Source organism: Rhipicephalus microplus, chromosome 4 (genome assembly GCF_043290135.1).
Source record: "Rhipicephalus microplus isolate Deutch F79 chromosome 4, USDA_Rmic, whole genome shotgun sequence".
NCBI lineage: Eukaryota > Metazoa > Arthropoda > Arachnida > Ixodida > Ixodidae > Rhipicephalus > Rhipicephalus microplus.
Genome location: NC_134703.1, coordinates 130,982,340 through 130,995,254, shown reverse-complemented (window position 1 = coordinate 130,995,254; position 12,915 = coordinate 130,982,340). Strand labels below are relative to the sequence as shown.

At 47.7% G+C, this 12,915-nt stretch overlaps 1 protein-coding gene and 1 long non-coding RNA gene across 3 annotated transcripts in view; both read left to right on the top strand.

Annotated features, from left to right (window-relative positions):
- LOC119172871 (homeotic protein ultrabithorax) overlaps positions 1-12,915 on the top strand; it is a 502,883-nt gene that overhangs the window by 367,548 nt on the left and 122,420 nt on the right. The window lies entirely within an intron of this gene.
- Positions 6,880-10,309, top strand: LOC142814012 (uncharacterized). 2 transcript variants are annotated; one of them, XR_012894772.1, is made up of 4 exons: positions 6,880-7,115; positions 8,107-8,185; positions 8,379-8,439; positions 9,790-10,309. It is a non-coding gene; the product is annotated as an uncharacterized LOC142814012 (long non-coding RNA). The 2 variants fall into 2 exon arrangements; XR_012894773.1 differs by lacking the exon at positions 8,379-8,439.

Sequence of the window (12,915 nt, the reverse complement as noted above, 5' to 3'; positions counted from 1 at the left end):
TAGTGACGGCACCGACGCTGGACGCTTACGGCCAGTTCTGGCGTTTGACGTCGAGTCAAGTAAGGTTCAAGCCTCAATAGTTTCTTTCTCATGCTATAGCTTCTTACGCTTTAATGTTTTTTCAGAACAAGAAAGCGCAAACTAAGTCTCTGGCAATAGGCACTTGAGATATTAGCCTCAACATATTACCCAACCAATGATTATTGTTTTGCAAAAGAGTATAGAAAATGGGAATAAACAACTATGAAAAATGACGCGGTGTTATGCCAGCGAGTCCCCGTCAAACGTCCGTGCCTCTGAAACAGGCAATCTGGGTCAAGGCCAGCCCGCAGTCCGCCGGGCGCGAACAACTCCACGGCGTGAACACGCGCGGCGCATCTCTGGCCCACGTGCATTGAGTCAGTTGCGCACGTGACAGCGAGCCGGCGTCCTCATGTCTGGTGGTCTGACGCATCGCGCGGCGAACCCCATTGGAGGAGTCTGCTCTGACGACCAGCGGCGCTTCTGATTGGACGTTTTGGTTGGACCCGGTGCAAATAAAAGAAGCCCTGCGGCGTGTCGCGATCAGCGGTCTTAGGCGAAAGGCTGAACTATGTGTTAGAGAGAAGAGTTCGGCTCTTCGAGTCTCTGTCGGCCCCAGTGCCGAAATTGTAACGCCTCTGTATATATGCTGTACATAAACCTTGTTTAACTCACCGTCGTCTCGTCCGCTCGTCTTATCAGCTCTGCGCGGAAGCAGTCGCGAGCTGATAAACATACGCTACCAAACGGCTGGTGACCTTCCCGGCTGAGTTGGAAGCAGTGGCGCCATCGGGACCGTGTTGGCGTCGCCGTCTTTCGCAACAGTGGTTGGCAGCTGCGGGATCGGCCGGCGTCAGCGACATCGATGCGGTGAGTGCCTGATGTTTTCCCCTCAGTTCACCAGACTACTCTAGCTCAGGTTGTAGTAGTTTAGAGAAAGGGCTGTGTGAAGCATTGAAGTGAGCTTTGATCGTTTCAAGCCAAGTTGAAGTGCTTTGAAACCAAAGTTAATGCGGAGGTGGTAAACACGGGAGGGTGAAAAATTGCTTGCGCGTCTTGCTAGTAGGCTTATAGTGGGTACGGCAAGTAGATTCTTAACAGGGGCAAACAGCAAGAGGCTAGTGTGAACGATGGAGAACCTTAAAGTGAAGGAACTCATCGAAATTTGTGAGGAACTCGGCATTACTTTGGGCCGTGCGAAACGAAAGCAAGCGATCCTTGATATCATGAAGGATGAGGGAGTGTCGGCTGAGGAAGTCGATGAGGCCTGGGTGGATATTAAAGCACGCCGTGAGGAGGCTGAAAGGCGAGAAGTAGAAGCTCACGAACGTGAGGAGGCTGAAAGGCGAGAAGCTCGTGAAGAAGCTGAAAGGCGCGAAGCTCGCGAAGAAGCTGAAAGGCGCGAAGCTCGCGAACGTGAAGAAGCTGAAAGGCGCGAAGCTCGCGAACGTGAAGAAGCTGAAAGGCGCGAACGACGCGAGGAGGCCGAGAGACAGGAGCGTCTCGAGTTGAAACGACTAGAATTGGCAATCCTACAGTGTTCGCAGGCGCCTAGCGTAGCTTCTCCGACGATTCAGGTCAGCGGTTTTAGAATTCGGGACCAACTGCCACCGTTCGTAGTAGGCGAGGACATGGCGAAGTATCTCGTCAAGTTTGAACACGTCTGTGAGCGAAACGCTTTGGAGCGGTGTCTTTGGGCGCGGAACCTGTTAGCTCTTCTTCCCGGCGAAGTGTCCGACGCGATAACTTGCTTGTCGAGGGAAGCGTTTGAGAGCTATGACGAGGTTAAGGAAGTGCTCTTAAGACGTTATAAATTGTCACCCGAGGCTTTCAGGCAAAGGTTCCGGTATGCTAAAAAGGGGAATGAGTCACACGTTGACTTCGCGTTTCGTCTTAAAGCCGATTTGATTGAATGGCTCAAGGGCGAAGGTGTTTATGACGACCGCGATAAAGTGGTGGAATGCGTTGCACTGGAGCAATTCTACCGCTGCATCGAGGAGGATGTCAAACTTTGGCTGCAGGACAGACTCGGGGACGTACAGTTAAACAAGGCAGCTGAGTTAGCTGAGGAGTATTATACTCGCCGAAAGTTGCACAGCAGGGCAGTGCGCGTTGAAAGGGATGAAAGGAAAGAGGGCTTTTCAAAGAAACCTGATCAACGGAAACCCGCTCCGCACCGTAATTTCAAAAAGGACCCGTCTCTTACGAAGGACACTGTAGAGGAAGGGAAAACAGAAGCGGAAAAATCGAGTGAGGTCTCTAAACAACGCACTGATACCACACGGGCGTTTGAATCACGGAAGCCACTAATCTGCTACAACTGCAAAAAGGAAGGGCACATCGCGATAAACTGTAAGCAAAAGTTTGCTTTTGCAACAATTAGAGAATCGGAAAAGAACATGCGGTTGTTGGAGCCGTATATCCAAGAAATTAGTGTGAATGGGAAAGCGTGTCGAGACCTTAGAGACTCCGCGGCAACCATGGATGTTGTCCATCCTTCATTGGTGTCCCCGGATGACTTTACAGGAGAATGCGCGTGGATCAGGCAAGTCGCCGAGGAGCAGAGTGCTTGCTTACCTATCGCCACGGTTGTCATTGAAGGCCCGTTCGGTAAGCTTTGCACCGAAGCGGCTGTGTCTGCCGCGCTTCCCGATCGTTTTCCTTATCTCTTCTCCAACAACTCAGAGCAGCTTCTCAAAGAGCAGGGTAAATCGTTCTTCCCCAACTTAGCGTACATGGCCCTCACGCGATCGCAAGCGCGGAAGCTCTCGCAAGAGCTTGACCTTGTTCAAAGCGGTGAACTCTCAAGTGACCTTGTCGGCGGGTCGACGGAACCTCAGAGAGGAAACTTTCTGCGTGAGTCATGTGAGCAGTCGCGCGAGCGGCCCGTCGCCGATCCGACCGGCGCAGTTTCCGTGGAAAGGGAAGACGACCTGGCGCCATTGGATCAGAGCGAGAGGGCTGCAACGCTCTCGCCTGTAGCGGAAAGTTGGAGTGAGCTGTCGAGGGTTGATCGAGAAACGCTCATTCGAGAGCAGCGTGAGGACCTCTCGATTAAAGCGCTAATGGAAAGCGTAAACTTAGAAAAAAAGAAAAAGAATGTTTCTTTTTTTGAGAAAGCGGGGCTTTTGTATCGGAGCTACACAAATGCGCAAGGTCGCAAGTATGAGCAGCCCTTAGTGCCACAAAAGTATCGTCGCCAACTATTGGAACTGGCGCATGAAAACGCATGGGCAGGGCATCTCGGCATAAAAAAAAGCAAGGCTAGAGTTTCCCTTCAGTTTTATTGGCCGAAATGCTGGAAGGATATCGAAGACTTTGTGCGCTCATGCGACACTTGTCAGAGAGCGGGGAAATCCACGGACAAGTGGAAGGCACCCATGAAGCTTGTGCCGATTATCACAGAACCTTTTCGGCGCCTAGTAATTGATATAGTCGGGCCATTGCCAGAGTCAAGGCAAGGTTGTCGGTACATCCTGACGGCTCTCTGTGTAGCCACAAAATTTCCGAAAGCGATACCCCTTAAGGAGCTCAATTCCCCTCATGTCGTGGATGCGCTGCTATCCATATTTGCACGCGTCGGATTTCCTTCTGAAATCCAATGCGACAATGGTAGTGTCTTCACCAGCTGCCTTACCTCTACCTTTATGGATAAATGTGGAATAAAAGTAGTGCACAGCTCGATCCATCACCCGCAATCTAATCCGGTAGAGCGTATGCATTCCGTTCTGAAACGGATACTGAGAGCTCTCTGCTACGAGCACAAATGCGACTGGGAAGCGTGTATTCCTCCCGCTATGTTCGCTTTAAGATCAGCTCCTCATGAGAGCACAGGTTTTAGCCCTGCAGAGCTTGTGTATGGCAGGAGTTTGAGAACACCATTGCAAATGCTACGCGAGTCCTGGGAGGGATTCGATGAGGACCCTAATGTAGTCGCGTATGTTCTAGACCTCCTTCAGAGGCTTGGAAAAACGAAAGATCTGGTGGAAAGCCACATGAAGGCTGCACAAGTATTGTCGAAGGAGTACTACGACAAATCGGCGAAGAAGCGCACATTTGAAGTTGGTAGTCAAGTAATGCTGCTGCGGCCGTCCAAAAAGAACAAGCTTGAGGTTCATTGGGAAGGGCCTGCCAAAGTAATATCGAAGCTTTCTGATACCAATTATGAAGTAAAATTAGGAAGGCGCCCGAACAAAATTTACAACTTGATGAAACCCAATGTTCAACATCAAGCGGTCGTAAATCAGCTGTTGAAGGCTTCAGAGGAAGAGGAAGCAGAAAGTTTGAGTTCTAGTGAGGTAATCGAAGGGGGATCGAAAGTAATCCGGGAGCAGATAAACCTAGAGCCTAGCTTAAGTGAAGGAGGACCTGAGAAACAGGACCTGAGAAAGATTGTTTCCGAGTTTGGGTATGTGTTGTCGGACCGTCCCGGAGACACGACGGTGATCGAACACGATATCGAGCTAAGCGGTGAGGAGTCAATCAGTAGCAAGCCGTATCGTTGTTCCCCTGTGCAACGTCGAAAGGGTGAGCCGCTCTTGGTGCCGCATAGGTATCGTCGCCTAAAAGTGGCCGGTTACTGAAGTGGAGCATGTTGCTCCACAGCGCAACTTTGACGTTCGCTATCAAAAAACAAAAAAAAAATAAAGGAAAGGTAAACGCTAATGCAGGTGCATTGAGCAGTGCGTTCCAGCTAGTAACTTCTCAACCTTTCGGTTTCTCGCTGGCGATTCGGGGCAAAATTTTGACCTCATCACGACCTTAGCTGAGCGCTCTCGTTTAGAGTGATCTCAAGGGGCCAACTTTGTGGTATTCTAATTCGTTACGTTGGTGTACGTGGGAAAAAAAAATTGAGTTGTCATTTTAAGAGTCTTTTGTCCCACATGTGCCTCTTGATGTAGAGGGAACAAAATTCCGATAAACACGTAGATAGGTATATGTTGTACTATACTTTGTCTGGTGTTCTGTCGGGTGACCGAGGGCACTTGCTTGTGTCGTGTGTTGTCTGTTGTCGAACCGTTCTTGGCAAGTTGCAGAACCATCGACAAGTGCTGAAACCGACGATGGTCAGAAGAGACGAGCGAAGTTGGCCAGCAAGTTGTGGCGACAAGCCAGTGGAGCTAGGATCTGTCGTCAAAAATGGGATGTGTTCCCGGAACAGTCTGGAGCTGTATTCTCCCCATGGCCCTGGAGGCGAACCTGGAGGGACCTGGCGAACGAGCGCACCTGACATCCGAGCCCCGTGGAAGCAGCTCGTCTTTCCGGTGCATTGTCTGGCGGCGGGGGTGCTGTTATGCCAGCGAGTCCCCGTCAAACGTCCGTGCCTCTGAAACAGGCAATCTGGGTCAAGGCCAGCCCGCAGTCCGCCGGGCGCGAACAACTCCACGGCGTGAACACGCGCGGCGCATCTCTGGCCCACGTGCATTGAGTCAGTTGCGCACGTGACAGCGAGCCGGCGTCCTCATGTCTGGTGGTCTGACGCATCGCGCGGCGAACCCCATTGGAGGAGTCTGCTCTGACGACCAGCGGCGCTTCTGATTGGACGTTTTGGTTGGACCCGGTGCAAATAAAAGAAGCCCTGCGGCGTGTCGCGATCAGCGGTCTTAGGCGAAAGGCTGAACTATGTGTTAGAGAGAAGAGTTCGGCTCTTCGAGTCTCTGTCGGCCCCAGTGCCGAAATTGTAACGCCTCTGTATATATGCTGTACATAAACCTTGTTTAACTCACCGTCGTCTCGTCCGCTCGTCTTATCAGCTCTGCGCGGAAGCAGTCGCGAGCTGATAAACATACGCTACCAAACGGCTGGTGACCTTCCCGGCGGAGTTGGAAGCAGTGGCGCCATCGGGACCGTGTTGGCGTCGCCGTCTTTCGCAACAGCGGGTATGGACGCACTTACACTCTAAGCCAAAAATGGCCAAAATGGGAGCAACGGCTGTTTTTACTCCTTCAGACCGACTGTTACTCTCCGAAAAGACCAAGCGGAACAAGATGGCCGACTTGTTCGAGAATGGGGGAGCAACTGTATTCATCTTAAGTTTGTAAGGGAGCAACGGAAGGAGGAACCGCTGTAAATGCTCTCGTCACGCAACGGTTACTCCCCGGCAGAACACCGCACACAAATATGCATGCCGCCCACATTGATATTCATGGGCCAGATTATTGTTTGTTCTGTGTGCCAAACTTCACCAAACCAAAACAGTGATTTATTTTAGCATCCGTAGATAATAAGATAGCAGCGCTGGCTGAACACAGAAGGCCTGAGAATACAGTACGGCAAATACCTAACACACGCAGCAGCAGAATGGAGAGTTGGCACGTCAAAGCGGACCGAACGCCGAAACACGTGCAAAACAACGATAAAAAAAGCCTAGACACGCCGTTCGTCCGCGAAGTAAGGGCGTCAAAGTCGATCAAGCACCGAAACACGTGCATAAGGAGCCCCCCCCCCCCCTCCCCCGCCCAAATATATCGGAGAAAAAAAAAAAAAGCGGACCCAGACGCGCTTCTCATCAGCCATACACTTAGTAGCACGCTTCACCGTGTAGGTTGAGGGCAGAATGACAAATCTGCGCCATCTGCGCCCGCACGACAAGTGTGGCGCTATTGTAGCAAACGATGTAAATTACAAAGTAATTTTTATTCAGTGTTTATGTTGATTAGCACTAAATAAAAATTACACTCAACTTTTTATATTTATTTATGAGTTTTAGTGTACCTCAGTTTGTTTTTATAATTGTATTAGGAGAACACGCTGAAATTATTGCGCTGACGCCTGTGCCGCCACTGCTCGACGTTTTTTTTTTTTTTCGGCGCAACTAGGTTCGCGTTCGCACTACTTACTCATTTTCATTTGGTCTGTGGTTGGCGAGCACATGGACGTGCGAGCTGTGAGCTATGTTTTGATCGTGTGTGTGTGTCGCAGATTTGCGTTTCTACTTATTCGTGATGAAGGTTAGTGTATATTTATCTTTATGGAGCGCGAAGTAGTTGTGGATTTTGCTGCTGGGTGGAACAAACACATCGTAAACACGTCTTCAGCTATCTGCAAGCCTGTTCGCTCGTCGGACAAAGGACTGTGCATGCATCAGCGTGCAGGTGAGTGGCATTTCCAGCAACATTTAATGCTCTTACAATACATTGTTGAGTGGTTGCGCTATTGAAAGAGAAATGATTTGCTCTTATTCACCGTATCCATTGCTAGCCGTATCGGACTAAATTACCTCTATTACCGCCTGCATACCCTCTTGCTTCCCCTGTCACCACTGCAGTGCCAGTGTACTTTTGCAGTTAAAAGTTCATTTCCGCAACGCTACCTCGCTTGAAAAAACATTGGGGCGGGGTTGTAGCTGCATTCATACTGGCACTTTTCTACCATTGGCTTTATGTAATGTTAACGGCTGAGTGTTGGGGCCTTGGGCCGCATTTTTTAGAGATGTAAAGTGTATGTAAATCAGTAAGTAAACAAATCATTGTCGCCTCACTTCACTGGCATAGCCAGGCGGTTGCGCACAGAATTTTTTTAGGCCGGGCGTAGGGAGCCCAAATTGACGACCATATTCGCTTGCCGGGCCTATTCAGATAAGCTGACCTCCCCCCCCCCCCCCCCCTCCCCGCACGCCTAAAAAAAAAAAAAATCTGCCCACATCACTGCGTCACTTGCTTCACCTCTGCTTTGAACGTACTATTTTATAAGCGCACCATCAAGCGAGCAGTTTACATGTTCTGTTTACATATTGACAGAACAATTAGAGGAGGAATGACCCAAATCTTTCAGATTTCTTTAGTGATGCAAAACCTTAGCAAAACTGAATATTGTAAAAGACAATCATAAATGCTGTATGTTCTCGTTAGCGCTGTCATTATTCTACATCATGAAATCTTTATGCGCTGTGAAAACTTGGCATGCCGTTGAAGTCACATATCGACGCTAATACCAATCGACGAAAATTTCGACAACCTCAATAACGCCGTTTGGGATTTGCCGCATGCACATAATTAGGCTGATTCCCACTTGGCTGTTCTTAACCTGACTTCACTGCTACGAAATGAAACAATATTTGATGCATGTCTTTTACTTTTTTTTCAGGGATATGACACAAATTTGGTTATACTGCAGATAAAGATGCTCCCAACGATGCTAAAGTACAGAAAGCAAGTGAATTTTGGTAAGTACAGACTTTTTGTACTACGTATATGAAAGCATCGCTTTTTAGGGGCAAACTGTGCATGTGTTGGCCAGAGAATAGTTCATTATGCCACATGGTTACACTGGCACTGACAATTCGACATGGCTCCGCTGGCCCGTGTGTGTGCTCACACTGTTACCGTTAAGATAAAATGTTTATGTTTTCATTGCAGGGATTGCTGTTTGTACTAAAAAGCCAACTGCCAAGATTTGTTTACGCTGGTACTCCTAAAAGTATGCTTTCCCTATTTACATGGATTTTGGCTTGCACAAAGCATAACACTTGGGCTTAGATTCACAAAGCTGTCCATGCGCAGGCCTTCATAACAGCGTTTCTTGACTTGCCTTTACCCTGTTTTCTGCAGATGTTTCGTGGGTTTAAAAGTGCCACAGCATGTTGACCTCCCCCACTCTGAAATAGTCGCGTTCAAAGTTTCACAAGAGTGGGCTTAACTTTCTTGTGCACCTCTTTGCTAGTCCAAGATACTGAAGTGTTATGCTCTTACTAGAGGTGGCAGTGTTTCTAATGTTTGTATTTCTATCACATTGACCAAGTATGCGATCTTGGCTTGACTGGTAGCACATCCTCAACAAATGTCTTTGTGGCACATGTAGAAGGCAGTACGAAATAAATAGGCAGACATTCACACCGGGAGCTAACTTCTAATAATGCTTTTTTTTTTTTGGAAACCATGGTGTGCTTATTCCAATTTGTCTAACAAGCAGTAACCTGTGTGGCTGTGAACCAACAAGACGTTGAGCTAATAAAAGCTTCACATCTTGTTGCTCTCAAATATATATGTATTGGCAAGCTATCTGTGACACTGTCAAACAAAGAATCAGAATATCTGTGCATGCCTTAAGATATATTGATATATTGCTTCGTTTACATATCTCGTGGCTGTGACTCGTCAACCGAGTGAACAAATGCACCCTAGTTTTCTAAATTTAAAGCATTTTTTTGAAGGTAGCACGGTCTACGTTTATTTGTCTATAGTTTTGTCCAGCCGTTTGCGTCAGGTACAAAGAAATATACTGAAGATTATCATGTAGCCTCTGCAAATGGTTGCTTCCAAGCAGGCTTTGCATGCTTGGCTTGTGCCTACAGGTATTGCACAATTCAAGACGCAGCAGCGTATGATAGAACAGTAGAATCGAGAGCAACTATGTGCACGAGCTAAATAAGTATTTTAACATGAGCGGACAGTACGTGTTATTTGCCACACACATGACCTCATTTAGAAGGCCCATTGGTGAATTGGCTCGTAGAAATGTCACTCAGCTGTGTATAGGAAACAAGTTAACTGAACCTAAGGGTATCTTTAACTGCTACAAATATGTCTTGTTGAGGTGCTGCACATTTTCTTCCAGAATATTGCTGTCTGAGACATCATGTGAAGAGCGTCTACCACATCAGCATTTATATGGCTTGCCAAGTAACGTTTGGCCGAACCTTCCTTTTTTTCACATTTCGTTTTGCAGTAGACATCCTAGAATGTAAGCGCTGCTGCAGTGTGTGTGACTCATTGTTATGAATTGATTCTGGCATGTTTAACCTCACACTTCTATTTTTTTTTCTTGCAGGAATGAGATGCTTCAAATATGCCTGCGGTGACGTTCTGCTGCGCTAGCGTGATGGAAACACCAGCTGCGAAACTTGAGTTCTTCAGAATTGGAGAAGTTCCCTTCTCTCACCAATGATGACACAGACTGCCCTATGCTAGAAATTCAAGATTGTTTTTCCACGGATGACGCAGAAAACCTTTGATGTATTATGGTGTTTGTTTAGTGCTGGCTGTGGTGTGGCGAAGTCTACTTTTACGTGTGGTCACACGTCGCCTCATAAAAAGAACAATAAAGCATTTATTTTCCTTTAAATATTGTCCACTTTTTGTGTTAGAAGCGCCCAAGCAGTGCTCTTCCAAGGAGCTCTCGCCATGTGTTAAGCGTGTGACAAGCATACTCGAGATAAATACTCATTTCCCCAAAAAGTAACTGGAAGCATGTGCAGTTGGTTTTCAGAGAGTAACTGCGAACACGTGGGAGGAACGGTAAAGAGTAACTGTTGCTCTTAGAAGAGCAACTGGTGGGAGTAATGGTTGGTCGGCGGGGAGCAACTGGTGGGAGTAACTGTTAGTCTGCAGGGAGGAACTGGAGGGAGTAACTGTTCATCCCCCGAAGGAGGAACTGAAAGGAGAGCAACGGTTCCTCCCTCTGCAGTTACTCCTTTTAGGAGAGTAATGGGAGTGGCAATGCAATTGCTCCCTGAAAGGAGCAACCCCTATACCCCTGTTGCTCCGTTTTGGCTTAGAGTGTACGGAGACTTGTACATAAATCAGTTTTGTTATGGGCGCGACTGCTATGTCGTGTATACGTTTATTTCTTTCAAAGCAATGTTTTGCTGCTGCAGCTAGTCAAAAGGCCGAGTGGGCCGGCTGCGTCACATAGATTTTATGTTGGGGTTGACAGTTCAGCATGCTGCACGCATTTGATACATACAGCACATCGAAAGTCGTACGAAGAGTGGAACAGAAATTCTGGGCGTGCATGTGATAGTTCATGTGTCTTTCTTCAACCAGGTGGTATGGACAAAGCACTTACGAAGTTGCTTTGTCCATACCACCTTTTTCAGCCCCATCGGTTCGAACTCGTCGCCATGGCCATTCCTAGTGAAGTTTAACGTTGATTGATTTATATGTGAGGTTTAACATCCCCAAACCACCGTGTGATTATGAGAGATGCCGTAGTCGAGAGCTCCGGAAATTTAGACCACCGGGGGTTTTTTAACGCGCACCCAAATCTGAGCACACGGACCTACAGCATTTTCGCCTGCATCGAAAATGCAGCCGCTGCAGCCAGGATTCGATCCCGCGACCTGCGGGCCAGCAGCTGAAAATAGCTATTGTACATACGTACCACCTTCTTTGTGTTAAACGTCGCTCCTCATGACCAAGCATAGAAAAATCCAAGGCTGCTGGTGCCATTGAGGTAATCAAGTCCCGCTTATTTTTATAAGCCTAAGGGGTGGAAAGCGAGTCGCTTGTATGGTTGACCTTCTTACCTTTCTTTCCTGTGACTCCTATGTCTTCCGAGCACACTCGTGAAAAGTCATGTACGATCTCTGCGCCATCACTGAGTTTTACAATTCGTGAAATTGAAAGCGCGCGAGAGATTGCGTATACCACGGATGCACTGAAGTGACGACGTCCGTGTGCTTGCAAAGCGATGGCGGGCATCCTGACAGAGGAGCGAAAAGATGATGGAGAAGAAACAGAGAAAGATTGTACCCGAATAGACGACGTGTGCACTGTGATCCTGCGGCTGTCTCAGTAATTGAGTTCATTGTACCTCACTATAGAGCAATCGCTGCAAAACACAATTAATACATCTTGGGTTTTAATGTACCGAATCCACGATATGGTTATCCGAGGTGTCGTAGTCGAGGGCTCCGGAAACTTCGACCACCTCGACTCCTCTAACGTGCACCCAATGCACCCAAACCTGCAGGCACAACGAGCTGAAGTATTTCCGCCTCCCTATAGAAAACGTGGCCGCCGTGGCCGGGATTTGATCTCCCTGCGGCTCAGCAGTGGAGCACCTGTCGACCACTTCGGCGAGTGATCGCTGAAATACAGGTGAAATTCTTGTATACTGCTGTGACTTTAGAAAAAAATATGGATTTTAACGTGTTGACGAGTGCACATTGTTATAATTACTGGCAATGTATACTGATCACGTGCACAAATTAAAGTTAAAAAGGGGAACGTGCACAGTGTCAGGAACATTGCTGCCTACATCAGTGTATACATTAACATTTCTTGCCAGATTACTCACGCACTCGAAGTTAGACGGCATACATTTCCGTGTGCCATACTACTGTGCTGCTAAGGCAGCAAACACTTCGTTCGCAGTGTACCGAACGCACGAGGGACGGCTTTCAGCTCTCCCATAGTAGAGTACCCTGTGCTCTAAATCGTTCCCCCTTTTTCTAACCCCCCCCCCATACTCAATATTCGCCATGTTCGTTCGAGAATATTCAACTTCTTTATTTGTCCAAACAGTAAAACGCGGGGTTGGGCGTTTATTTATCCAAATAATTATCGCACTGGCAAAATAACCTCGTCTTTACATCATTCGTGTTGACGCGCACTATACCTCCATGGGACCAGGTCACCTTGGACCAAGCGAGGATGCATGCTTGCTATATAGACGCCTCCATCACGCGCAAGCTTTGCGCAGTGTATTCTAAAGCTCTCTACTATCTCGCATGTTAGTGTGTTTTCAAAAGTGGACTCCATGTACTTATGTGAGAAAATCCAACTGTATAAGGATTGCTCTGTACAGAAAAAGTGTTCAACGACTCAGAGCCCCAGGTACTCTACTATGGGGGAACAGAAATTGTTCCCAGTTTCGGGAAATGGTGTGCTTAGAAAAAAAAGTGTTTAATGACTTCGAATACTTCGTTATCAACTATGGGAGAGCAGTGAGCCATCCCGATTACACATCTTCACAGTCTTCATTCACTCTGATCTAAGCACTAATGATGCCATGTGTGTTAAGAAAAAGTAGTTAACGATTTCGAGTACTTTGTACTCTACTATAGAAGAGCTGAAAGCCATCCCTGGGCGTCAGAGACATAGTGAAGGAGCCGGTGAAACCATGTGTTTAGAAAATTCTCACGTACAGTGAACATCAATTACAATAGAACAC